This window comes from Vidua macroura, chromosome 5 (genome assembly GCF_024509145.1).
Source record: "Vidua macroura isolate BioBank_ID:100142 chromosome 5, ASM2450914v1, whole genome shotgun sequence".
Classification (NCBI taxonomy): Eukaryota; Metazoa; Chordata; class Aves; order Passeriformes; family Viduidae; genus Vidua; species Vidua macroura.
Genome location: NC_071575.1, coordinates 6124221 through 6149846, shown reverse-complemented (window position 1 = coordinate 6149846; position 25626 = coordinate 6124221). Strand labels below are relative to the sequence as shown.

At 39.5% G+C, this 25626-nt stretch overlaps 1 protein-coding gene and 1 long non-coding RNA gene across 2 annotated transcripts in view; both read right to left on the bottom strand.

Moving 5' to 3' along the window:
* LOC128807944 (potassium voltage-gated channel subfamily KQT member 1-like) overlaps window positions 1-25626 on the bottom strand; it is a 410223-nt gene that overhangs the window by 196722 nt on the left and 187875 nt on the right. The window lies entirely within an intron of this gene.
* On the bottom strand, window positions 12525-13344 carry LOC128807945 (uncharacterized). Its single transcript, XR_008437324.1, has 2 exons — window positions 13287-13344; window positions 12525-12953 (listed from the first exon to the last, which is right to left on the bottom strand). It is a non-coding gene; the product is annotated as an uncharacterized LOC128807945 (long non-coding RNA).

The window sequence follows — 25626 nt, the reverse complement described above, 5'->3', positions numbered from 1 at the left end:
GACAAAATGCCTTGAGCCTTTTAAACCACATGATTTAAGAGAAGGTTGCAGCTTGAGTCTGACATGCAAACACCTGGAACTGTCAGGCAATGATCCTGATTCCAGAGCTCATCCCAGGCCAGGAGCAGCAGAGAAGTGCAACATAAATATAAACATGAGAGGTTTCCAGTCTTGTAATATTTCATCAAAGCCTTGTAAAGAACAGACACTTCTGGAGCATTTCCACCCCTTACACGATGGAAATTATATAAGATGCTATTTGCACTGAAACCTGAGGGAACATTTCAGAAAATTTTGGCACAACTTTACTTTTCCCTTTATTCCTAATCACCACTCCACCTTAAATCTACCTCATCTCTATTGTAATGATATCCTTACCTGAACCTTTCCAAGCTTGTGTTTGGCTCAAAGCTACAAATAAATTAGGATTGGCTCCTCTCAAACAGAGCAGCCTGGAGGCCTATTTGGCTTCACCATGTTCTGCTGACAGCCTCAGTTTGTGAAGGAATGCTGCAGACTCTGCAAATCCCTCCTCTACAGGTACAATCCTGGTAGGAAAGAGTACAGAAGTGAGAGATTACAGCTTGTGAGGGGCTGCTTTCTGGGATCTGGTTGTTTTGCTGAAGATTTTGTGGCATTTGCTGCCTTTACCCACCCACCCATCCAACATAACTGCTGCCTCTGAATTCTACTTGCCCCTCTAACCTGACCTTCCCTGAGGTGAAGGGAAAAGAAATCAGGTTTCCTACAGCAGGGAATTTAGGGGCAGAGAAGACAATGCAAGGACAGGACAACAGCTCTGAGGGCAAACTGCCAGAAGAGGAAGAACCAGGACAGGTTTAGAGGGAACAACAGGCCAGACAATACATGGGCAAAGGAAACTCCACTGGGAGAAGTAGCAGCACAGGGTGGTTTCTTCAGGTTGTCCAGGAACAGAATAAAGTAAGTAAAAAGCTCCTGAAAATTCTCAGAGGTGGATGTAATCTGCTCACTGAATGTGATTTCATGAAGAAGAAAAGCCCCTGAACTTGGAGTTGTTTTTCTCAACTGCAGACAGTTGGAGTTTTCAGTTACAAGTTTGTTCTGTCATATTACAAAGTGGGTTTATTGAGAAAGTGGGAGAAAAGCACTGTGTTAGTCCCCTGCTAATTAAAATGCATAATTAAAATGAGTAATTAAGCTTACTACAGAATGCTCTTGTGTCTGGGAGCCCAACTGCCCTTGGACAACAACTCATCTGCTGAACTGTCTCTGAGAACTAAAGTAGCCATTGGATATTGTGGTTACATCTTTCCTCTATTTTTTGTTGGCAGCAAAATAAAAGTCCCTGGTCTCTTTTCTGCCATTTTATTTCTTCCATTCTTTTCTTGCAATGTCAGAACAAACAAGATGATGTCATAGGAATGTCTTTTCAGTGTGCAAACATTTCTTTTCAGAAGTGCAAACACAGAAAGATTTTCTTTTTTCTTTTCTTTTTCTTTTCTTTTTTTTCTGAGCAAACAGCTTCTAGAAATTGCCACAATAACTTCCTGTGTTAGCTCTGACCATCACTACTGCTGGTCCCAAGATAGGTGAAATGCTCCTGTCTCCATGCCAGCTCTCATTTGCTTAGAAAACACCCTTAAGCCACAAACCCCTTCTTGGGATGCGGACAGATGCTGGCAGATAATGACATGTTTTTATCCCACATATTACAATATTCACTGATCCTAGCAGCTAAGTATTTTTTTTTTTTAATTATCTCTCCTTAAAACTTGGTCTTCATCAATTCATCTTTTAAAAAATGCCTACAGACCATCTAGCTGCTAAAAGACACTGCTGAGACAGCCATCACCAAGTCCAAACAACTTCCCAGAGACATCTTTCTGGAATCTGAATAGCCTTCACATCTGTGCAGCACGGTAATGGGACGGCCTTTTTCTATTGGTTCTGGTTTTCTCACTTTAAAAAAAAATGCCACAACCAAAATTAATGAACTTTAGAACTTCATTTTCCTCTTCTCTGTATTCAGCATTTATGGGAACAACGTGGTGTTGTTAATATACACCAATGACTGAGCGCTGTATTTATGCCTCAATGATTTTCTGTCATGAGAATATAATGCCTGGCAAAGACTGATTCTCTGAAATACCAGTTTGTTTGGGGTCATTAATCTTAATTCCTATCTTGCCTGAATAGGAACTGGATAACAGTCAAGTCAGGGAATAGTTCTGAGAATTAAAACTTCAATGCCTTTTGGGCTGCTCAAGGCTTCACATTTCTTTTAAAAAAAAAAAAAGTAATTAATTAATGTGCACCGAGTACTAGGGAGAGACCCTGTGGAATAACGCAAAATGCTTCTTGTGGTTTTAAAAAACAAAAAAACAGTGGCTTTTGGCAGGATTTTTCCTTAGTAGTTCTTGTGATTTAGTAGTTGCAGCAGGGGCTATGGAAACACAACTCCTGGTTTCTTGAACTGATTGATGTGACTGGCCTATGTGTTTCCGGGTGATCTTGTTTAAGTTCTTTTACCTGGCTGTGCTCTAGTTTATATGTCTATAAAATAGGTGTAAAACCTAAGTTATGGAGCTGTCATGGGGATTTTAAGGCAATTAGCAGTCCCAAATGAAGTTGTATTTTATTTATAGAATGAGTCAGGAGGGGGTGGAAAAAAAAAAAAAAGAGCAGTGACAATATGTTTATCCCTTAATGGTGATAAGAAACAATGGATACTGGTCTGCAGGCTTGGGATAAACTGCCAAGACACTGAGCCCTGAGCAGAGGTTGTTTTCCAAAGCATTCTCCCCTTTCTACCTGCCCTGCTCCTCCTCTCCTGAGCACCTGAGCAATCCATGTAGGAATTAATTCCCTGTTCACCAGATACCCAGCAATGCAAGACACTCACAGCATCTGAAGCCAAACAGGACCATTAGATCATAAATGTGACCTGCTCAACAGTGCAGGGGATTGCATTTCACACAGCTGCCCTTGCCCTGAGCCAAAAACCTTGAGTAGGAGTAAAGTAACTTTCCAGAAAGGCAACTGGCCTTGATAGAAAGACCTTTATATACTATTAAAAAGTGCCTTATTTTTTATTTAAATTTGTCAGTATTCAGCTTCTAGGCTCCTCTCTTCAACTGGAGTAGCAGAGCAATTTCAGCCTTTTCCAGGCCTATCTTTATTCCAGGGTACCTTCAGGGGTGCCAGATGCACTGCCCATGGCCTGGCAGGGAGACCAGGCTGTGGTGTAGAGAAGAGAGAGTGGAATTGCAAGGGGAGACTGAAATCCTACATTTTTTCCCCGTTATTTTTCTGCCTGTGGTTTGAATCATGCTACCAGTAATTACAGAGATTCATAACAGAGATGCTTAGACTGGCTAGAATGGAGAATGAATGGGAAGATCTATGTGTGGAAGTGGTAGAAAGGGAACACCAGCACAAAAAGCACTGTGAGGGTGGCAGGTGCATGAACGTCACAGCACAATTATGAACAGCTGTTGAAAATACCCAATTCAGGAACACAAAGGAGCAGGTTCAGTCAGAACTGAAAAAGGCCACTAAGAGGTGATGGTAGGACAATACAGAACAGGGCTGGAGTCTTAAGACACTCTGGTAAGAAGACAGAGTGGAGGAAATAAATCCTAATCATTCCCAGAGGTGTCAGAGCATGGAGGAAATAAAATATCCTGGTCACTATCACCTCCCAAAGGCAAAAAAGGTTTGGTGGCACCTGGGATCCTGAGGATGTCCCAGCATGAAGACTCAGCAGAGCATTACATGGCCCTCCACAGAATGGCAAGAAACCCTGAGCATCCCACCTGGATGCTGAGCTGGGACACAGGCTGGGGGACACACAGAATGGTATCTGTGAGTACCTGGTCATGGGATGTGAATGGCTGAAACTTGCCATCTTCAAAGAAAATTACTTTATCCCCTGCTAATGTTTGGTATCGAGCATTGGGACACAACAATCAGTTTATACCAGCAGAAAAGCTCCTTGAGAACTGGTTCTCAAAGGGATCTCCTATCTGATCACCTGCAGATTTGCCTTTTCAAGGTCTTCTCAAACCCACAGATATCCTCACAAGGTCCATGCAAACTTCCATCACAACCCATTTTGAGCTCCAATGGCAGTTTCTATAAACCCATGTGCCAAGAAAGGATATTGCTTTGCCACTGGAGAAACTGCCATTTCAAAACCAGACAAAAATCATGTATCTTTAAAAAGAAAAAAAAAATTAGTGTGCTTGAACTATTTTGCAGACAACAGTGATCATACTCATAGAACCTCACAGGGAACTTTACATGACCACAGACACGTATTATTTTTCCACCCTGTATTTCATGTAAGAACATGCATAAAAATCCTACAGGTCTCACTTGCCTAATACTCAAAATATGCAGTGCTTATCAATAGTTTACGATAGAAATAAATATCTTGCAAAGAATTGCAAGCTTCACTTGTGAAAACAATCACTGAAACCAGAAATTTTGCTGAGCTGCTTATTTCAAGAGATTTCACTTGCTCATTGAGAAACTATTTTCTGTTCAAAGATTGTGCATTTTTTCTTTACTTTCAGGAAAAGATGCTATCTCTTGGCATTTTTATTTTTCTGGCAGACCTTAGCTCAGCCAGTGGATGAACAGAAGGAAAGTGTTCATATACTAATTGCTTGTGACTTACTATTAAAGAACAGGAAAAATTCTGTTTTCAATGTAAGTGAGGAAATCTGTGCCTTCATGCTCTGGGGAATTCTGATTTTCCTGTCTTTGTTTCCATCCTAATACAAAGGAAAAATACTTTAAAAGTCATTACAAAACAAAATATTCTGAAAGCATTTGAACCTGAAATGATAATATGCTTCAATTTTCCCCTCTTCATTTTAAATGCACTTTTGATTCCAAAAAAAGAAATATTTTATCCTCTTACAAAATGAATACATTTTACTTGCTTTATGCCATTTCTCCTCCCTGTAAATGGGACTCTTCCCTGTAGACATACCCTGCACTGCATCATCTGGTGCAGAATAAAGACCACATATCTCAGAGATGTAAACTGGTTTACAAGATGCTACTGAAGAATGGCATATCCATGCTATGAATCCCATGAAACACCAAATCATCCTGGGAAGACTCAGTTCAAATAATGGAAAGGACTTTGACAATTTTCCACTAATAACAGTGTCCTGAATTCTGTCTGCATCAAGTGAGTTTTGTTTTCACTCCTCTGTTACAAAATAAAATAAATTAAACTTCCACTGCCTGCCAAAATTTTGTCATGGAAAAACTCCATTTTAAAGTGTCTTTTTTCCCCCTCTTTTGAAAGATCATCAGCTCTTTTTTCATGGAAAGTTATTAGCAAATGAGTATCTGATAGAAGCAAAAGATAGCCATTTACTAAAGAGTGCAGGAGGTGAGCTAATTAACAGGATAATGGCTATTAGTGCTTCAAAGTCTCAACGTTTTGGGTTTTGATTTTTTTGCGTGTGTTTTGTTTGGTTTTTTTAATTGGGCCTTGAGGATGCCAGTACTTCAATCAAAAGTGTTTCTAAATAATTATGCACTCATTTAGGTGGCTAACCACCTGAATTGCTGTAGTTAGAACACTTGATATAAACAATTAATTATGTTAGCACTGCTGAAGGCTGTTTTTAAGATCTAGATACAGAAATATGTTCAAACAAAGAAAACCCCAAATCACAAGGGGATCTGTATTTCATTTGACACATGCCCACTGATTGTTCTCTGACAACAATCTGAGAACTCCTCTTGGAAACCCTGTGTAAGAACGAAATAAAAACTAGGAATGATGCTATCAGGACTCCCGCTGAAATGGAATTATTTTCTTTATCCAAGGAACAGATACATAGAAATTGCCTCAAATCAGTTTTATATTCTCTTTGAGCAGCTGGCTTTATTCTGTATCTGAAGGAACTTATTGCAGAGATGACACAGCAGCTCAAGCATTCACGTACTCAAGCCCAAAATTTCAGTGCTCCAAAAAGTGAAATAGGTCATGACCCTGTACATTCGGAGCTGAAGTAAGAACATACTTCTTCTCCTCTAATTTAATTCTCTTACACAGAAGTTTCCCAGCATTCTGCTGTCCTCCAGCAAGTCCTCACAGCATTGAGCTGGCTTGATAATGGATTACAGGTGTAGTTTTCTAAAAGTTCACAAAACTATAAACTTCAACCCCATTCCAAAGGAGCTTGACACAATTTATCTTTTTGCTTGGCTATTATGCAAAAACAAACTATGCACAATCTCAGGTTTGGCATGGATTCGAAACAAAACCACTTGAAAGGCTGCAATTTAAAGTGAATTTTCTTTGACAATTTCAGTTTGCCCAAACCTGAAATTCAAAGCAAACCTCAGGGCAGAAGTGCAAACCAGAACAGATAGAAATCAGCAGACGTTTACACAACACTCCATGAATCAAAGGTACCTAACTTCACATGATACCAAGCAGAGGCTGACAAAACAGGAATCAGACGGGAACATTTTTGAGCATGACCTACTTCACATTTGACAAAATAATTAATCTCTCCTATTACCAGTCTTTTAACCACAAAGACTCATAATCTCAAGTTTTAAGCTCTTTTCCCAATCTTAAAATTCCTATTGTCATCCTTCAATCTTTCTCAAATTTTCAAGCCTCATGCTGTGAGGACTACAGGGGAAATAAAACCGTTTTATTCTACAGAGAACCCATCTTTAAATGTGTTCTCTGTAGAATAATCACCTGTACTGGTGAACCTGTTGAGTCTGCATGATAACTGATAATTTCCCTGAATTATAAAGTGTCATCAAGATAATTGATAATACACACTTACAGACTATGGAGACTCTTCAAAATGCACACAAAGTTTTAAAAAATATATCATTCCTGTGTGTTGTTTTTCAGATACCTCAGGTCGGGTTTTGAAACTACAGTCTCTATTCCTGGAAGCTGTAAAGTTAAACCCTGAAAGTGTTTACACACCTCTCCTACACCTTCCAAAATAGCTCTTTAATGGAAGTACCTAGGGAATGGGAATGGGGAACTAACTTAACTTTCCAAATGACTGAAGAAAAATACCTGCATAGGCCAAGATCTGTTCAGAATTAATGAAGGGCTTGATTCTGCAAACCCACATGCAAGTAATTCTGTACATGAGTTACTTCCCTGAGAGCAGAGGCTGTGGATAGGTATCAAACCATATTCAAAATTAAAATTTGCAACGTGGCAGCCCGATTATGCAATTAAAAGTGGTGTTCAGGGAGTGTTCTTCAGTTATTTATCCTCATTATTTCTGCATGATTTTATTGCATATTTTCATATTGTTCACAAGAAAACTGGGCATTTTGGAGACAGACATATATATGTATAAAACACCACATTTAATTCACCTGCATGAGTTAAGCTCTTTGGTGAATTTCAGAAAATAATTAAACATGCACTAAAGTATATACAAAGTTCTAGGTTGTGAGCATAAATATGGAAAAATACAAACCTGATTTATAGGTTCAAAATAATTTCTCAAGAGTGATTTAGCCATAGTTTTAATAGCATGAAAATTACTAATTTAAGGTCAGGAGTAATTTAGTTTTGACTGACTTGGCAATCCTTTGTTCTCTGGGTCATGTAAGTGTTTAGTAAATTATAAACCTGTAATGCTATCCTGAGGTCAAGGAACTTCAGAACTGATTTGATATATTGGTCTCCTGGAAAGTTCTTCCAAGGCCAGTACCCCCTAAACTGTGTTTATGAGTTGACTGCATTAATAACTGATAGAGTCATAAAATATTAGCAGAGGTGAAATATACCTTTGAAAAGAAGAGCGTGCTCAAATCGGGATTTTTGAATGAGAGACAGGCAAGTCAGAAATATCTGTGAGAAGTCAAGTTTCTACATAGTACTGAAAAAAAAAAACAAACATAACTGAGAAAAGGTGTAAATGTCTGACTTCAGGAAGAGAACCAGACTGATTATTCCTGTGAACATTACATGGGATAATTCTGTGTTTGTGAAGCAAAACTTCACATTCATATCTTACTTGGGGCAAAAATAAACAAGCCACCAACTACTTTTACAGACTATATCAGAAGCATAAATACATTAAAAAAATAAGCAACTACTCATTTAATGCAGGCTTTGCTCTATCCCATAATACTTGCCATTGAAAATCTGAAATAGGATGTAAAGTGTTTTCCATTCAAGAATTAAGTGTGCATTATAGGAGCACTTCTTAATTTTGAACTTTTTCATGTCTCCAAGCAAAAGCCATCGCACTGCTAAAGAAATATACTGTAAAGCCCAGCCCTGTTGTAGAAGGAAATCAGGTTTGAGAAGCAGAACTTTCCTTTCATGAAGCCATGCTGGCTGTGACCAATGACTGTGCTGTCTTCCAGGTGGTTTTCAATCCCTCCCAGAATCATCTTTTCTATGATTTTCCAGGGCACTGAAGTGAGGCTGATGCAGCTTTGTGAATTGGCTCAGAGATGGATCTCAAGGATGATGGACAGAGCAGGGAGGGGAGGGATGTGCAGCTGGAGCAGAACCTGCCCATCAGTCATGGAGAGCTTTGTGTTGGCTCAGCCTCAGCCTAAGTAGCTCCTCCAGCTCATGACAGCACATGCTACCACAGGTGTCTGACAGCTTGTGAAAAAATAGGTGAAGCCTGGCAGGTTTGAGAAGCAAGTGTTGTAACTGCATCAAGCAGGGGAGGAGGGCAAATTAGCAGTGAAAACAGCCCGTGCTGATTTGAGAACGAGGGCACTTGAACTGGCTGGCTGTGAGCTGGCTTACATAAATATTATTTACATTATATGCAAGGTAGAACTCATCTCCTTATGCTGAGCTCAGGGCACTGGCACGTTCCTCACTGAGGGTCAGAGGGAGTTCAGCTCAGGTCTAGGCTTTAACAACATCAGCAGAAGGGTGAGGGTTTGAATCAAGAATTCAACAACTCTGGGTTTAAGTTGCATTACAAACTTCTCCCCAAACATTCTGTGAGTAGCAACTTCTTTCTATTCACTGTGAAAAGCAATAAATTTGAACAGATGATGTGTGGGACAGAAGATTTAGTGACTAAAGGCTGCCCTCTACAACACACACAGTTCCTAAAGTTGCAGTCACTGTTTTGCTTTTCAATCTCCATCAAAAACATCTTCTTGATTCTGTATTTGAGTTTCTTGGTGTATCAGTACTACAAAATAAAATTTCAGTTTGCTAACGTTTATCAGCTGTATTCTAAATGAAAGATATTTTCTGGGAGATACCGAAAGAAACTTCCCTCCTCCCTCATTTCAGATAATACATACTGTATGGAGAGTATATGCTGTATTGTATATTTTCTATAAAAACATTACACTTTTAACTTCCTTGGGACCACGTATATAAATATTTGTACATGAAATTATTTTATGCCATAAATTTCTGTTAATGTTCTAAAAATATTTGTTCAGGCAAATGAAATTACAGTAAAATATTTTACTACAGATCAGTCAAAGGTTCTCAAAACTTTATATTCTTAAAAAACAATCTTTCAAGCTATAAAACAGAGTTCCATTTTAGATATCAAAAAGACAAATTTAACCAGCTTGACTTGATTAATACCCAGCAGTTTAACATTTTAGAAAACACTGAGATCTAAGGTGAAATAAAGTCAAGTTGTAAGCATTTTCTCTTATTACATACATGTTTTAATTTTGTTTTCTAGAAACTTATTCTGTTAGAGGCAAATGGCACTGGATGTGGGATTATGTGCATATTTCCTATTGCAATTAGCACTAATGAGAGCAGGATGTGCCCAGCACACAAAGCTCCAAGTACACAAATTGTTAATAAATCTGACTCCTCACAAGCCAGAAAACTAGTGCAGCATTCAGAACGATGTGTGGTCCCAGATCTATTTCCAAGGGAGCTCCTTGGGGTGTCCCAACACCTCAGTCAGGAGCTCATTGAGACTCCCAATGGCTTTTGCCACCCACAGTGGAAGCTCCTGGGCAGTAGGGGAGAGCCCTGTTCTGCACCATCATTTCTGCTCACACAAAAGTCCCTTTAATGGCAGCAGCTTCCCCTCAGAAAGGTCCAAACAGCCCCCAATTCACAGGCACAGCATCAGCAGCTTTCCTGTGTGTCTTTGTGAAAAGCTGTTTCCCCTCCTCCAAATCCCCACCCAAAGACCACGGTCAGGTGAGTTTGAGTTCCCAGGAGCTCTCAGCTTTCTCACGAGCTCAGCACAGCTGCAGACACCCCTGAGCCCAGCTCACACTCACAGCTCAGCACCAGCATTCTGCTGACCCATCTCCTCACTGCGTTCTGCAGCCCCTGCTCCCCACGCTGCTCACGCTGCCTGGCCCTGACTGATGCACTGGAGTGGCTACCTAAAACAGAGCCTAGACAAGATTAAGAGAATAAAAATGGGTATTTGTTAAAGGTCTTCAATATGTACACTTTGGGCACTCAAAAGCCTCGCAGAGGCTACACCCAAGATGGACAATGGTCACAAGTTTTTCACACAGATATAAGTTTGGTCCATTTAAATATCAGGGGTTAATCCTCCAATTACAGCTTCAAGAAATGAAGTCATGTACCCCCAGTTTGCTCATCCCCAACTCACTTTTGTTTATAATTTTTGGTGGCCTGAGGCAGTAAGGTATCCTTGAGTCCCAGGCCCAGAGAGGAATTGTTTTGTCTGAATAAAACAGGACAACAGTTGCTGACAGGTTATGGAGCTTTAGAGTTATACACTAAACAATTGCAGGATTACAAGTGTATGAAAAATATAAAAAGGCTAAAATCCTAAGGCATCACAACCACCTGCAAATGCCAGCTGCTAAAGCTTGCTCCCTGCCCTGCCTTCTCTGCAGGAATCCCACACCTCTGGATGCCAGCATCCCTCGGGGTGCCCGTGCTGCACACACTGAGAGCTGCCCAGTGCCGAGTGGATGCTTCAGACCATGGGTGCCAAGGGAAGAGCATAGAGAGATTCATGGGCCGTGAGCATTGACTCAGGTTTAGGAATTTACTCTGACAATTTACTAATCACCTTGAATCTTTTAGATGTGCCCAAATACCTTTTTCCCTTGCAGCATTAGTGTGTTGCCCAGCAGATGGAAATAGTTTTTCTTCCTCTCATTTGCATCAGCAGCAAGTAACAGCTCCTTGGGCTTGTGTCAATTTAAAATTTTTTTTTTTTTTTTTTTTTTTTTTTTTTTTTTTTAGGGGGGAAGGGCATATTTTTGTTCTTTTCAGACTTAACATGATTTTCTTGTAGTTCATGTTTCACCTCTAAACACAGCAAACTTAAGGTCACCTCAGGTGTCTCTCAAAACAAAAGAATCAAGAACACCAGTAGTAACACCTATATCAGAGACAGATCTCCAAAAACTGTATCTCTAGATGGAGTTTTTCTGTATTCCATTGCAATGGATTCTGGTAAGACAGGAAAGAGAAAAAAAAAATGTTATCTACTCTTTTTCTGTATCTCCTTTCCAACTGGCCCACAGAACAGTTTTACAACTCAAGTGTTGAATCAAGGATAGGATGTCACTGTGTCATTACTGCTAAAGTATATTTTTGTTTATTGAACAACAGCAAATGCATTCCAGAAATAAAAATTGCTGATAAAATTTTAAAAAATAATGTCAGGGTGGCAGCACCAACCAGGAGAGTTTAGGAAATGCCCTATGTTAGGTACCTCCACAAACTCAGTTGAAGCCTCTATGCATTAGCATTATACTAGGATTGCTGGAGTTTTCAAAACAAGTGAAAACATACTCAGATAGTATCTTCTGCACTACATTCAGCAAAGAATTGAGAAAGTTCACTACATAGTCTCCCTTACCTGATTTATGTTGGCTTTTGCAATAAAATTCCAGTGACTGCATTTTATTTTTTTTTAATGTAAAGAAAATACCATGTAGTACAAATAGCACCACAGTAGGGAAGCCTCAGTTCTTGTATTCATTTCAAATCTGGGGCACTGCACAAACATTAGAATAATCCTAAGCCAAACAGCCAGCCCATTCTTACAGCAAGAGAAAGGTGGTGGGGAAATCAAGTGCCTGGGTTGAAGTCACAAAGGTGAAACACTTGAAGATGGACTGGACAGGTCATTCAGCCACTAACCAGCCTCAGCTGGGAAGGAAAAACTGAAGCCAGCACAGGTGTGCCTTTCTTCAGGCATGACAGCACATGGCAGAGTCAGCCACGTGAACGCTGCTTTGAGTGTCAAAGGTCTGAACTAACGTGCACATGACCCATTCCATGCAAGAGGAATTTGTACCAAACTGGGAGTTAGGCTAGGTTTAGATGTCTGTGCAGCTTTCCTGGTGATCTTGGTTACTGTGGGTTCCTCAGAGGCCTTACTTTTGTCCAAGAAGTTGATTGCAAACTCAATGAAGAAATAAAGAAGTTGAAATGAATAGATGACATAATGTCCCACTATATAAAAAGCCCAAAAGCATTGAAGAAAACACTCAGTACAAAGGCTTTCTATTCATGTAACATAACTGTAGATGTTTTTTTTTACACCTGGAAAAACAGAAAGCTCAAATCAGTGTTCACAGAGAAATTTAATTTCATTTTTTTGGGGGTTTTTAACATACTTGTGCTCATAGTTTGCAAACTTAAGCCATGGTGCCTAATAGACGTGGCTCTGTGTCAGAAATTTAGAATACAAACTTTTACCTCAGACATTAACTCAGATCCACTGAGGCAAATCAGGATGGGAGACAGACACAAAAGCTAAAAGTTTAATGAAAAAAATGCAACAAAACCACAAAAGCCTAGTGCTGAAACTTCTGAGTTTTGTGCCTTTTTACTTTATGACCATAAGGTTTCACTGAAAGAGTGTTTGCATTGAATATATTTTCTTTGCATTCTTTTTGGAGATGGGTTCATATGAGAATCGTATTTTTGTTTCCTGGGATTCCACTTGCTCCCACTGCCATTACCCTCTGTGTGAGCCCTTCACAAATGGCTCCTGTGGACACAATTCAGGGCTTCAGGTGAGGAACAGTTACAAGAATAAGATTAACTCTTCAGATGGAAAAGTCTCCCTTTCATTCAGATTTCCTTGATCACAAAGAGTGAGAGAGAGTGGAAAACAAGAGAATGGAATTCATAGCAGTAACAGAATTGTCAGTGTTTAGAAGTGTTCCTAAAGAAAATGTTGCTCTGAACTTTTTTTCAGAAAAGTTCCTGCCTACATGCAAAGGGTGCGGGGTTGACAGAATAGGTAACATGAACTCCTTTAGAATTAGATGATGTTCTGCCAGAGCTATAAAAAAGTATAAGAATGAAGTAACTTAGTCACCACTAAAATCATAACTGTACACTCATCCAGGCTGGAAGTGCAGTTCAATCCCTTGTTAGCTCAGGGCTAATGTCAAAGTTAGGTCAGGTTGCTCAGGTTTTCAGAATCTTTGGAGCAGAATCTCCAGTTATGAGGTAATAATAGCCCCAGAGGCCCATCAGGCTGGCAAGCTGTATTCCAATATCCCATAAAAGAACTGGGATCAGCTTTGTGGCATGAAAATCACCCAGCACACTACACAGAAATACAAGTAAAGGACAACACTATGACTGCAAATGCTTAAGAAAAATTTCAATCAGCATATGAGAGGTTTATGGAAAGGATTTTGGAAGGGCAGCAGAAAGACCAGTTTCTTTCCCAAAAACTACTAATGAACCTCAGGTGTGACCTCAGGCAAAATCACTTCAGTGCTCCATCCTCCTGCTTCCCTCCCCACTGGGTCTATTTAGACTGGGAGTGCTCAGGGACAGGGACTGTCTCTCCTTGTCTATTTACACAGTGTCTGACACAGCCAGCCCCCAATCCTGCAGGGGACCTACAAATGCTATTGCATTACAGAAAAATAACAACAGTGACAAGCAAGATGGAACCAAATTTGGCAAACTGTGAGAGGGAATGAATTTACTTGTGAGAAGGTTTGCTGGTTTTTTTTGTGGTGTTCTTTTTTTTTTTTTTTTTTTTTTTTTTTTTTTTTTTTTTGTTGAAGAGTTTATTATGACAGCAGATTTTAATGCACAGTTAGAGCAGGCAAAACCAGCAATAAAAATGCATGTAGGGGCAGAGCTGTACAAACTGAAGGCTAAAGATCAGCTTTGGGTCTGTTAATGGAACCTACAGTTAATCTGTTAGATATGATTTTTTGTTGCATGTGATATAGCACATTTTCATTTACTTCTTTTTAAAATGGGAAGATATTTAAATTATTTTAGAGACAGGAAACAGATAACAGTGATCGTGTGTGTTAGCAAAATTTTACCCAGTTGTCCCTCATAACGACACCAATAACTTGTTTTATATTCTTATCTTCAAGGGTATCCTCTTTACTTTCCAACTTTCAGTTAAATATCTGTACTGAGTTTTCAATATTATCCTGGACTTCTTTTCAAATTCATTTCCATCAGTGTGAACTACCCATTTCTGAACTTCATGAGAATATTATTGTAGACTCCAGCAGAATTTTTAGCTCCTTCCAAGAAATGCTTCTAAGAAGGAGGAATACACTGAAGCCTGATGAAGCATTCATTTATTTTTTCATGTCAAGGATAAAAGCAGTCTCAGGAGGAGGTAGCAGATAGTATGCAAATAGATTAAGCAGCCTTGTTGGAAATATTTTTACTTTCTTCCTAAAATACACTTTAGGATGATATGAATTCATAGACAAACTAATATGCCTTGAAATGGGAGATAAAGAATTTTTTTTTTTTTGTATTTCTCTGTGGGGAATGTTTTTGGAAACACCTGATACCTGAGGCTGTCTACTTCATTTCAAAGGCAAGTATTTGCTCTTTAGGAGTAACCTCTGCTAATGGATGCAAACCTAGCAAGTCTACAAAATCACTTTGATCTCTGTTTCAAAATGTTGTTGGAATTTATCCATTGCCAGGGAATGGGTTTCTTCTCCTGGAAAGCTCTGAACCCTCGTATTAAATATACCCCTTGATCGACAAATTTAAATCTTAACATTTTAGACTTACAATATGATTTGTATCAATACAAAAGTGCCTTCACCATCTAAATATTCCAAAGATTTCTAGGTCCTTTTCTATTCCAGAAATAGAAGAAGAAATACTTCAGTCCCAAACATTTGTCATTTCTATCTCAATATAAGCTTTATAAGCAAGAAACTGTGCCCAAACTGCCCAATTACAGTGCATGCAAGCAAAAAAAAATGTATATTGTAAATTGTGTCAAGGGCTACCAAAATGTTTTTTTTTATTTTTCTACAATGAAGTGGATGTCAGTTGATGTTCTAAATGATGGATATCTGTAGCTTTTAATACTTTTAGATGACTTACCCATGGACACAGTCTTGCATAACTTCAGATAAAAATAGCTGGAACACAGAGGAGTTCAAGTGTGAAATGGACTTTGGACTTTTAATACAGTTTGATCAGGAAGCTTATAATTCTTGCTATATGGAATTCTTAAGTCTTAGTGAAACAAACTAAAATATGCCCCTCTGGAATTTGTTTGCTTTGGTTTATTTTTTTTCATTAGAACCAATTATTTGTCTTGTACTGCTATTTTGCCTCAGCCAGAACTGAGGAGCTATTTTCAATGAGCTTTTTATCTTTGTGAGATCTCTTGGAATAAATATTTTTCCCACAGAGGCAATCTAGTACACTGAATTATTGAGGACTTATTAAAAGAACAAAAGTCATAAGGAACAATGGAAATTTCACAGGCAATTCACAGCCTTTGCACTAAAACACCAGTTGAAGAGCCAATGTATTAATGAAATCCCAGTCCACAAGGCAGAAGTCTGAATATCAACTCTGCAGCCTGGTGTCCTGGCTTTGTATATTTTACAAAGGTCAAATTGAGCCCAAAAGCAAGTGCACAAAATGAAACACTGGACTAGCATTTTAAAAGGTGAGAATCCAGTTATTTTTTATCCTTATTTTGCTTTCTAGTCTTAAATTTATTGTTATTGGCTTGTAAGCTGTGTATAAAAACAAATATTCATCCAAGAGAAATATTAATAATTATAAATACAGGATTTCACAATAATTTGATTAACCCAATAAGTTAAAAAACCATATCAATCTGGTACACTGGATATATAACTTAAAAAGAAGGCTGAATAATTCAATTATGTACTTTAAACCCTACCACATATATGAGCAAGTCATACAATATAAATCAAGATGAAAATCTTACTTTCTGTGTTCTTCATTCAGAGTTTGACAACAACATTATGCAAATGCAAAGTTTGACTTCAGATCAGAATATTGCTGAAAAGAGCAGATACTGATTCCTGACTGAGGTCCACTTTGAAATTTCGCACAGTTTAAGCTTTCTGTCTTGGATGAATGATTTAGATGATATTTAAAATTAATTTTATTATTTGATCTAGACAGATGAAATTACATTTATTCAACCTGGAGCGAATTTAACTTGTGGGTCTTCTCAAAGGTGTAATGCCACCCAAGCTCTGGCCAAAAGACTGACTGGTAGAATCAAATCCCATGGCCTAATCTGGAATCAATACACACCTCTGAGCTACAAAACCATATTGACTATGTTTGATATGAATGTTTAAGGAATTTGTGTTTGAGGAAAAATGGCAAAATGAGCTTTCAACATTGGGACTGTAAAAAAAAAAGAGTATTAATAAGACAACACTCTATTTCTTACTGTTTTGCAAGGAAAGAAGAGGTAGAAAAAGGAAATGTAAGATAAAATATTTGCTTTTTTTAAGTGAACAGACCTGACGTTTCTCAGAGAGTGGCTGAGCACCTCCTTCAAAAAGCACAGAGTCCCCCAGCACCAACACACGTTGGCTTCACTGCAGAATGCCTTCCTACCACACTGCAGATTCACTTGACTTCCTCCTGGGAAGTGCAGCTTTCTTCCCTAACAATGGCCCAACTGGTTTTCATAACAGATAAATGCTCCCTGCTGTGAATTGTAAAAGAAAAACATGTCAAACAACCAACAATAAAAAGAAGCACAGCCAAAAGACTGGCTTTTCCTGTTTTTATGTGCAGCACAGAGGAAACCAAGCACGTGAACTGCACTTGGCTCCTTACAAGTCAAAATATCATTTCTTTTAAATGAGAAGAGGAAAAAATGCAACTCATTTCTGACCCTTTTTTCACTCTGAAGTGCAGACATGAAAACTGAACCCATTAGCACTTAGTTTCCAGAGGTTATAATGGAACCTCTGAATGTGAAAGTCATATGCTTTGTTAAAAATACAAAAAAAAGAATGGTTATTCAGTTAGGATTTTTCCACCCTTTTAAAAGCTGTTAGAATATGAGTGATAAGGACATCCAGCTGCCATTCTGATGACCCAATGGTATTTTCTAGTTTTATGTTCTTTACTCTTGCTGACAAAAGATCACTTGCTTAAACTCCCTTTCTCTTTCATCCCATCATGTATTTTCTTTCTGCTGCCCTGCATGCTTCTCTTCATTGCCTTTTCCCCCCAACTAACTTTTATTAGCCTACTAGTTTTATTTTGATGTCTCTAGATAATTAGATTGGCGAAATTCCCTTTCTTGCTGTCCTTCTCTCCTGCTTAAACTGGGAGATGCCAGAAATTATGTTCTTTTTATTGAGCATGGATGAATCTGCAAATTATTATTTAACATTAGACCTCAGTCTGGGTTAAATTGTACAGAAAATGGTCAAAGAGATCAAATGCACCCATTGCCATGGCTGAAGACAACCCAGGTTTATGGTACATCCCTGATAACTGTTGATGAGCAGGTAAAAAAGTGTAATTTGGAGACTGAACAGCTGTTTACAGTGCCAAGAGTCATTTTGATAAGAGTGAGCTTCTGACAGTCCTGCTTGGACCGAGTGAACACTGCTTTTTGTTAGTGCTTTTCCTCAAGCAAAGATCTCTTCTGTTCTCTTTTTCTTTTCCTCTTGTTTGCTACCTGTATCAGACTCCTGGAAGGAAATACTGCTGCACGTGCAGCAGACCCACATTATTAACTTTTTAAGTTTTTCCAGGAGCACCAGGGCACAGACAGGAACCCTGACACCTCCACGTCTCAGAACACTTAACTGAACATGCCTAGACTAACTCCACAGCACGTATTTGGGTGCATCTGACTCACTAAACATACAGAATGAATATTTACATGAGATCTGAGGAATTCTGAGGAGATCTGAGGAAGGACATTGAGATGCTTAAGCGTGTCCAGAGGAGGGCAAAGGCTGGTGAGGGGCTTGGAACACAAGCCCTGTGAGGAATGTTTGAAGGAGCTGGGGTTGTTTAGCCTGGAGAAGAGGAGGCTCAGAGGTGACCTCATTGCTCTCTACAACTTCCTGAAGGGAGGCTGCAGACAGGTGGGGTTGGTCTCTTCCACCCAGCAGCAACTGACAGAACAAGAGGACACAGCTTCAAGCTCCATCAGGGAAGGTACAGGTTGGATATTAGGAAGAAATTTTTCACCAAAAGAATAATAAAGTATTGGAATTGTCTTTCCAGGGAGGTGGTAGAATCACCATCTCTGGATGTGTTTAAAAAAAGACTGGACGTGGCACTTGGTGCTATTGTCTAGTTGAGGTGTTAGGGCATAGGTTGGACTTGATGATCTTGGAGGTCTCTTCCAACCTCATTATTCTGTGATTCTGTGATTCTAAGCCACAGGTGCTGGGAAGGCAGACAAGTCTCACTGGGTACCTCTTCTATTTTTCTTAAAGTACCCACACCAGTGGCAGGTGATGAGGCTGGACAGACTATTATTCAGTATGTTCTTAGGTGGGAATCCTGCTGGTGAGAGATGGTGATGGAAAGACTGAATCCTCCCAGGGGCCTCTGATGTTCAGCATTTCCACGTGGTACTTTGTGTTAGCTGAGATTCTAACTGCAATGAGTCCTTTGCTGCTGGATTTTAAACCCAGCATTTCAAAAGGGCAAAAATAACAGGGATTTCTTCTCGTGTTGCTGTTTGTGTACTACATTTTAACACTCCCTTGCTCCATGTTTAAAGCCAGCACCTCGCACCTGGAAGTTAAGGGGATCTTAATCATGAACCCTAAATCTCTCAGAGCTAAGAAGGTTCCTCACTCCCTCTCATGGTGGATGCCTGTGCTTTGGGAACACAAGGCACTGGACTCTGTCTCTGTTTGTAAAAGTGACATTCTAGACGAGCACAAATTGTGAGATTAGAAACAATAGATTAGAGAATGCAAGATGTTTGTTACTGTAATAAGGATGATTAGACTCTGAGGGAAATGGGAGAGGTCACGGGAACAGCAAGAGAGAAGAGTCACAACGAGAGGCCTCGAATGTGTGGTTATCAGGAAGGCTGCTTCCACCCTGCTCTGGTTTCTGTTAACAAGACCCCAGCTTGGAGCCCATCTGAAGACTCTGAAATATAAATGCATTAAGGTACATTAGCTGCTATGGCTATAAAGAACCTCAGAGTCATGACATTATCAGATACACGGGACAAAGAACAGATTCTTAGAGCAGCCAGAGAAAGCAAACAATTAATTACAAGAATAGCTGCCCACATATTGTTCTTCCCAGACCTGAGCCCAGCACAAAACCTTCAAAAGGCATAAATTAGATTTTAAGATGCTCCTAACCAAGGGAGATGCCGAAACTCACTTCCATTTGATATAGAATTAAGTATTCTGCAAAGCAGAGTCATACACTATTAGTGCATGGTGTGGAGAAAAAAGAAGTAGTTAATTAGGAAGTATAATGATGATTACAATCTTTGTGGCATTGCAGAAGATCCAGGAAAAGAAGTGGATGCTGGAGGATCTCTTGAGCCACTGTACTCAGACTGGGCTGGGAAAGGGTAGAAAACAGGCAAAGAATAAAGCAAATTTTGAGATGGCTGAAATTTTCTTTCTCCTCAAGTCACAGCTGTCAAATAGCCCATATGGAATCTTAGAATGGTTGTGATATTTAGGACAAGATTTTTTGCATTATTAGGTCAAATGTTAAGGACTGCTAATATTCTGAGTATTCTCACAGTTATATGGGTCAATATTGACTACCTGCTTGGTCACACACCAGATTTCTGACCATTACAATGAAAAAGAACCAGACCCTGTCTTTCTGAGGTTTTATATCCAATCAGAGAAGCAATGATGGATATGTTTAAATGGTTGGAAAGTCTCCAACTGCCACTAATGAAGAGCAAGAGCAGTTTTTTCCAGGTAGAAATTATGACTTTTTTTTTTTTCCTAGTGACTGTCAGTTCTTATTACCACATTTTACTGAACTGGGGCCAAACATGTGAGCTCTTGGAAATGGTACCAGTCAGAATGATGTCGTCATCTCTACCATAAAGTTTAGGTTGCAGTTTTTAAATTCAGTGAATAGATGTAAATAAACATCCCCCTGTGAAGGAGGGGAAAGAAGCAGCTGGCTGGATTACATTACACTTGAGATTAGAAATGGAAATTCGGTGAAAATAAAGGTGAAATGGTTAATTTACCTTGTCAGGTTTTGTATGCCAACTAAGAGAAAGACTGAAACTTGAGAATTTTAAAAATATATCAGACTTTTAACAGTCATTTTTTTTCAAAAGCCATGTACAATATGTGGCCTTATTTTACTGCATATCTACTCTATTTTTTTTAATGATTATTTAAAATCTCAGTCTGTCATAGTTGTGGTTCTCTAGCAATCTGACAAACTGTGTAGCAATGCTGCCTGCACTTTGTTTCTTTTCACAGCAGAACCACAGAAAAAAATGTTTATAATTGACCGTGCAGTGACACACAGTTGCCACGTCTTTGTTTTATTTTGCAGGAGTTATCTGCACTGTGTACTATTTCCTGTTATATGTATGGCTGCATTCTCCTGTTTCCAGCTCAGATCTGCTCCAAAGGGGCAGAATCTGTTGCTATCTGTGCCTACAGCCCAGAAACAGTCTGTAGTTAAGCAAAGCACTTAAGGACAAAAATAACCTCTTTGTTACTCAGCAAAGCCATTTATTTCAGTATGCAGGTGAGCATTATGCTGAAAATGGATGGAATTATTATTAACCGGTGCTAAAATTGTGGTGAATTGCATTTCTTGCCTAGGCAATGGAAGAATTAAAAGGAGACCCTGCAGATTCAGCTGTAGTGAAATTGTTGGTGAAAACTTAGAAAGGAAACAGAGTAGTTCTCACAGCTCTATTTTCCTCTACTTTCCTCTATTTTCCACTATAAACCCTTTTGTGGTAGACTCAAAAAATTGAAGGAAAACAGGTCTGCAACCCAGAACACCTTTTTGTGTGTTCAAATGCATAGACACACTTATGTTTCAACTGTGTTTATAAACTGGCATTTTCCAGCATAAGTAGTAAACCAAATGACTGTAAATGCATATTTTGTGTATTTAAACCAGTCCCTTATTACCCATCTATATTCAAAAGTAGAATCCTTGTATTTAATGTCACATCCCAGCAAAAAACATGAATGCATTAGAACCATGCTTTTCAGTATTGTTAAAATTTATTTCCATCACAGATTTCCCCTCTTTTTGCTCTTACGGTCTTTTGGCCTTTGAAAGAAAGGAGGGCAAGCCTTCCTTTTCCATGACTTTCCACATGGTTCAGAGGAGATCCAGAGAAGAGCAAGAGAGATCTGACATTTTTATTGCTCTGAGTCATCACCAGAGGGGTTTCTGAGAAGCAAAGGTTCCTTGGAGGGATGTAAGTGAAGAGAGAAGGACAGAGCATGATGGAGCAGGGAGGAGTGACCCAGCCTGGAGAGAAGCAGAGTGTGCAAAAAAAAAAAAAAAAAAATATTGTGTTCTATAAAGAAAAATAAGCAAGTTTAGCATAAAAGGCCAGAAGAGATGTTATTTAGGTGTTTTGCTCTTGAAGATGAAGGAGTTGGCACTGAAGTGTGCAGGAAAGCAGAAGCAAGAATTTCACGTGGTTCAAGCCATGAGGGCACTGTGAGCAATCTGAGGAGCAAGGAACAATGGGAACCACCAATATGTCACAATATTAGCCAACAGCAGTGAGACCACTTCAGAACAAGGAATGTACTTTTTGGACGTCTAACTGTGCCAAAAAAAGCATTCTCCTAGGGCTCCTCACATTTCTGGATGGAAAGGATCGTTGGGAGTGCATCAAGGAATATCTACAAGACTTACCTTTCCTCAGTTACCCCCTTAATGAAATATTTCAGTGGGATCCTGTCCATTGTTATCCTGAATATTGTTACAGGACCTGGGGCCCCTGTAGCAGGGTCCAGAAAAGCATTTCAGCCAGGGCACAGCATTTACATACACACACACACACACATTCTGACATTTGCAGTGCAAGGGTTTATTGTTGATAACGGAGAGTAGGAGAGGAAGGGAGGGAAAAATATCTCTGCACAGTGCAAGCCAGAAAATTTATGGAATGAAAACTCAGATACATCCCAGAAACATGAGAGAAGATCAGATTAACCTAATATTTTCTCTGCATTTTTTTTTTTAATATTTACATTTTGGGATATAATTTATTCCTTAGGCTAAGTACGCTGACTTAATAACTTGAGATAGAATACTACATTTAGACTGACCTACATATGGGTAGAAAATATTTTATATTACTTATTCCAACATTATAGTAATCTTAAATGTATCCTTTCACTGCTCTAATTATGTTGTTATTATTTTTATATTATGTTATTATTTTATAGCAGGTGGTTTAAAAAAAATTAATATGCCAATTGGTCATTAAACTTGGATTCCAGTATTTTAAGTATGGCAGGATACAACAGCGTGTTTTTAATCCCTTGATGGATAAGAATATACCTAATATGTGGTAAAATCCATAGTTTTCAGTAAACATATAATAACTGTGAAACTATAATTATTTTTCCTCTTTACTTCTCATTATTCACATGAAATAAAATGTTACTGGAGGTTACTGTTAATGTACTGAAAAAAGATTGAATCAATACAATCTAGAACAGTTTACCATAAAACTTGAATATTTCCCAAACCTGTGCAAGGGAAGAAAATAAAGAAAAAGAAGAGGTTGGAAATTAGTTAACTAGCTCTAGACCTAGCTTTACAATTGTTAACTTCATTTTTTTAATTCCATCCTCCCTCAAAGCACATTTCTCATTTTATTTTGATGAGGAACTCAGACAACTATTCACAAAGTCCTGGTATTGCTGATAGAAAATCCACCCACAAGAAGAGGTAAACTTTATGCTCAAACATCCATTACTGGAGAGTGCAGTGACCTCATCTAAGCCCACATGGGTTACCTCTAATTAGTGCAAGGCTTTATTGTAAGAGTTAGCAGATCACAGCCCGATACCCCAGAGCTTAGGCCGTTTATTGGATCTTGCCTTGAGCCCCGAGGGAATCCACAGCGACTTCTCCCCTCAGCCGCAGACTTTGTGGAGTCTCTGTAGCCTGGGAGTTTGGTAAACCCAGAATTCCCAAGATCCTTGGAAAACTCCGTTTTGCTTTGGTTTTAAATCGCCGATTACGCAACAACACAAAATATGATCAGCGCTGGAGCTGGTGGGGTCACCTCTCTGCCATACCTAAAAGGCCATTTTCAGACTGTAGAGGAGCAGGTTTTAAAAACAATTATTTCAGGGGTAAAGAGAGCACTCATCAAGGAGCAGGAGCAAGAGCATTTCACTCGGAGCAAGGCCAGCTCTTTCCCACACACCGGTGCCAGTGCCGGTGACCTGGTCACCCCCATCATGGCATCCCTGCTCGGCTCTGCTGATACGTTAGGTTAGGTTTTAAGTTTTTCTGCTCTTCTTTGGTGTGCAGCTTTAGCTTTATATTAAGTGTTACTAGGATCTTGTCACAGGGTGGTGAAGACAAAACAATCTTGTTCTAGCTGGAGACTCAAGGAAAACTTCAGGCCTAAAGCATAAATAATACAAAAAGAGGAGGGTGGGCAAGCAAGCAAGGAGGATGAAACTTCATAATTTGAAGCTATTAATTGGGCAGTTAACTCCTGTATGCAAATGGACTAAAACTTATAAAAATGTGAGATTTCATGACCATGCTCCCTTTTGCTTCCATCTTGGAGCCATCCGGGCAGAGCCACAACTGTGGCTCCGGTACTGCCAGGGTGTGGCCTTTGAAGGCACTTTAATAAAAATCCACTTTATTCCTCTTAACTCCATCTAACCTCTGTTCCAGCTGCTTAAGGCATCACTGCCAAACCCCTCTGTCCTGATCTGTGACACCCTTGGCTCTTCCAGCCCTGGGGGTCCCCAAAGGCTCTCCAGGAGCTCCTTTCTGTTGTACCCCGAGTTCCCCATGTTGCTCTGGCCCAGCTGCTGATCCCTGGGCACTCCTGGGCCCCTCCATCCTCTGTAAACGAGCCCCTGTCCTGACCTGCAGCCACCCTTCCCACCGGGATCCAGGCTCTCCTCCGAGCAGAGCCTGCCACTCATTCCAGACCTCTGCCTAGGGGGCTTGGGGGGATTTCTCCTCCTTTTTTTGCTGTATGTGAGGGAAGGTGGGGAGGGGGGAGGAAAGGGCTGTTTTTAAAGCTTAATAGAATCAATTAAGAATTTAAAGAATACATTTGATAACATGTTATGAAAACAAAGGCTTTGCCCTGGTTCACTGCAGCAAAATCACATGAAATGACACTTTTGTACTTGTGGGAACACAACGTGGATTGAAATAGAAGGAAAGAGCACATAGGAAAGGATTAGTCAGAAACAATCAAAGATCCTGATAGGCAAAAGAAAAACAGAAATGTCTCTGTGTGCAGTTGGAGGTGCAGCCCTGCACAGCTCAGCCCTGCTCCCTTGTAGCTTTCCCTGCTGATTTCCCACATCCAGCATTTTGCTCTCCCCCCTCATTCTGTGTCCTTCGCACATGGGCCATAACCCACCAAATCTGATGTGCTGAGTCTCCCTGAGCTCAAGAAGATGGGTTCACACATCTAGAATTTCTCAAGAATTACTTGTGTGACAAGACAGGCAAATTCAAGAATTCAAAATTTGAGGATTCAAACCATGAAGTATTTGAGACAGAGATTTTTATTTTTTGTCTGTGGAGCTACATTCAAAAAGGTGCAGCTACAGTTATACTGCCTTGAATTGTATTAATGTGCAAGATGACAAACCTTAAATGCAAAATCTACTACTAATTAGTAACTTCTGTTTCTTTCTTCTAAGGCTTTTGTAAATCCTTGCCCTACAATCTTAAAATCTTAGTGTTCCCAGTCTGGATTTTTTTCCCCCCTCTGATCAGTATCAGCATGTAAAATATTTATTTTGTGTTAATTTCTTACAGCTGTAGCATCCTCTTTCCTTCTGAAACAGTGTGGGTGAAACCCCCTCATCCTTCTCCCCCCTCCTGACCTGCTCCAGGCTTTTGGTTTCTTCACATCACCAGGAACATTTGTTTGCTGATAGTTGTTTTTTTAATCTTTAGCTGTGTACATTTAGGAAGAGACATGCAAGCAGTAACTTTCTGTGAATTGTTTCAGATTCATTAAATGTTTGTACTTCCCAAATTTATGTCAAGACCACAGGTTGAAATTACCCTGATGATTTTGCTGACTGGTCTATGGGGCTGGTCTTCCTCTGGGAGTCCAGTGGAGAAGAAAGCTGCTCCTCTGGGAATCCAGTGCTGTTCTGGTGTCCCAAAATCTCAGATTATATCCAGGTAGAAATGCTTGGCTCCTCCCTCTGGGTGGAGCATCTCCCAATGGGATGATG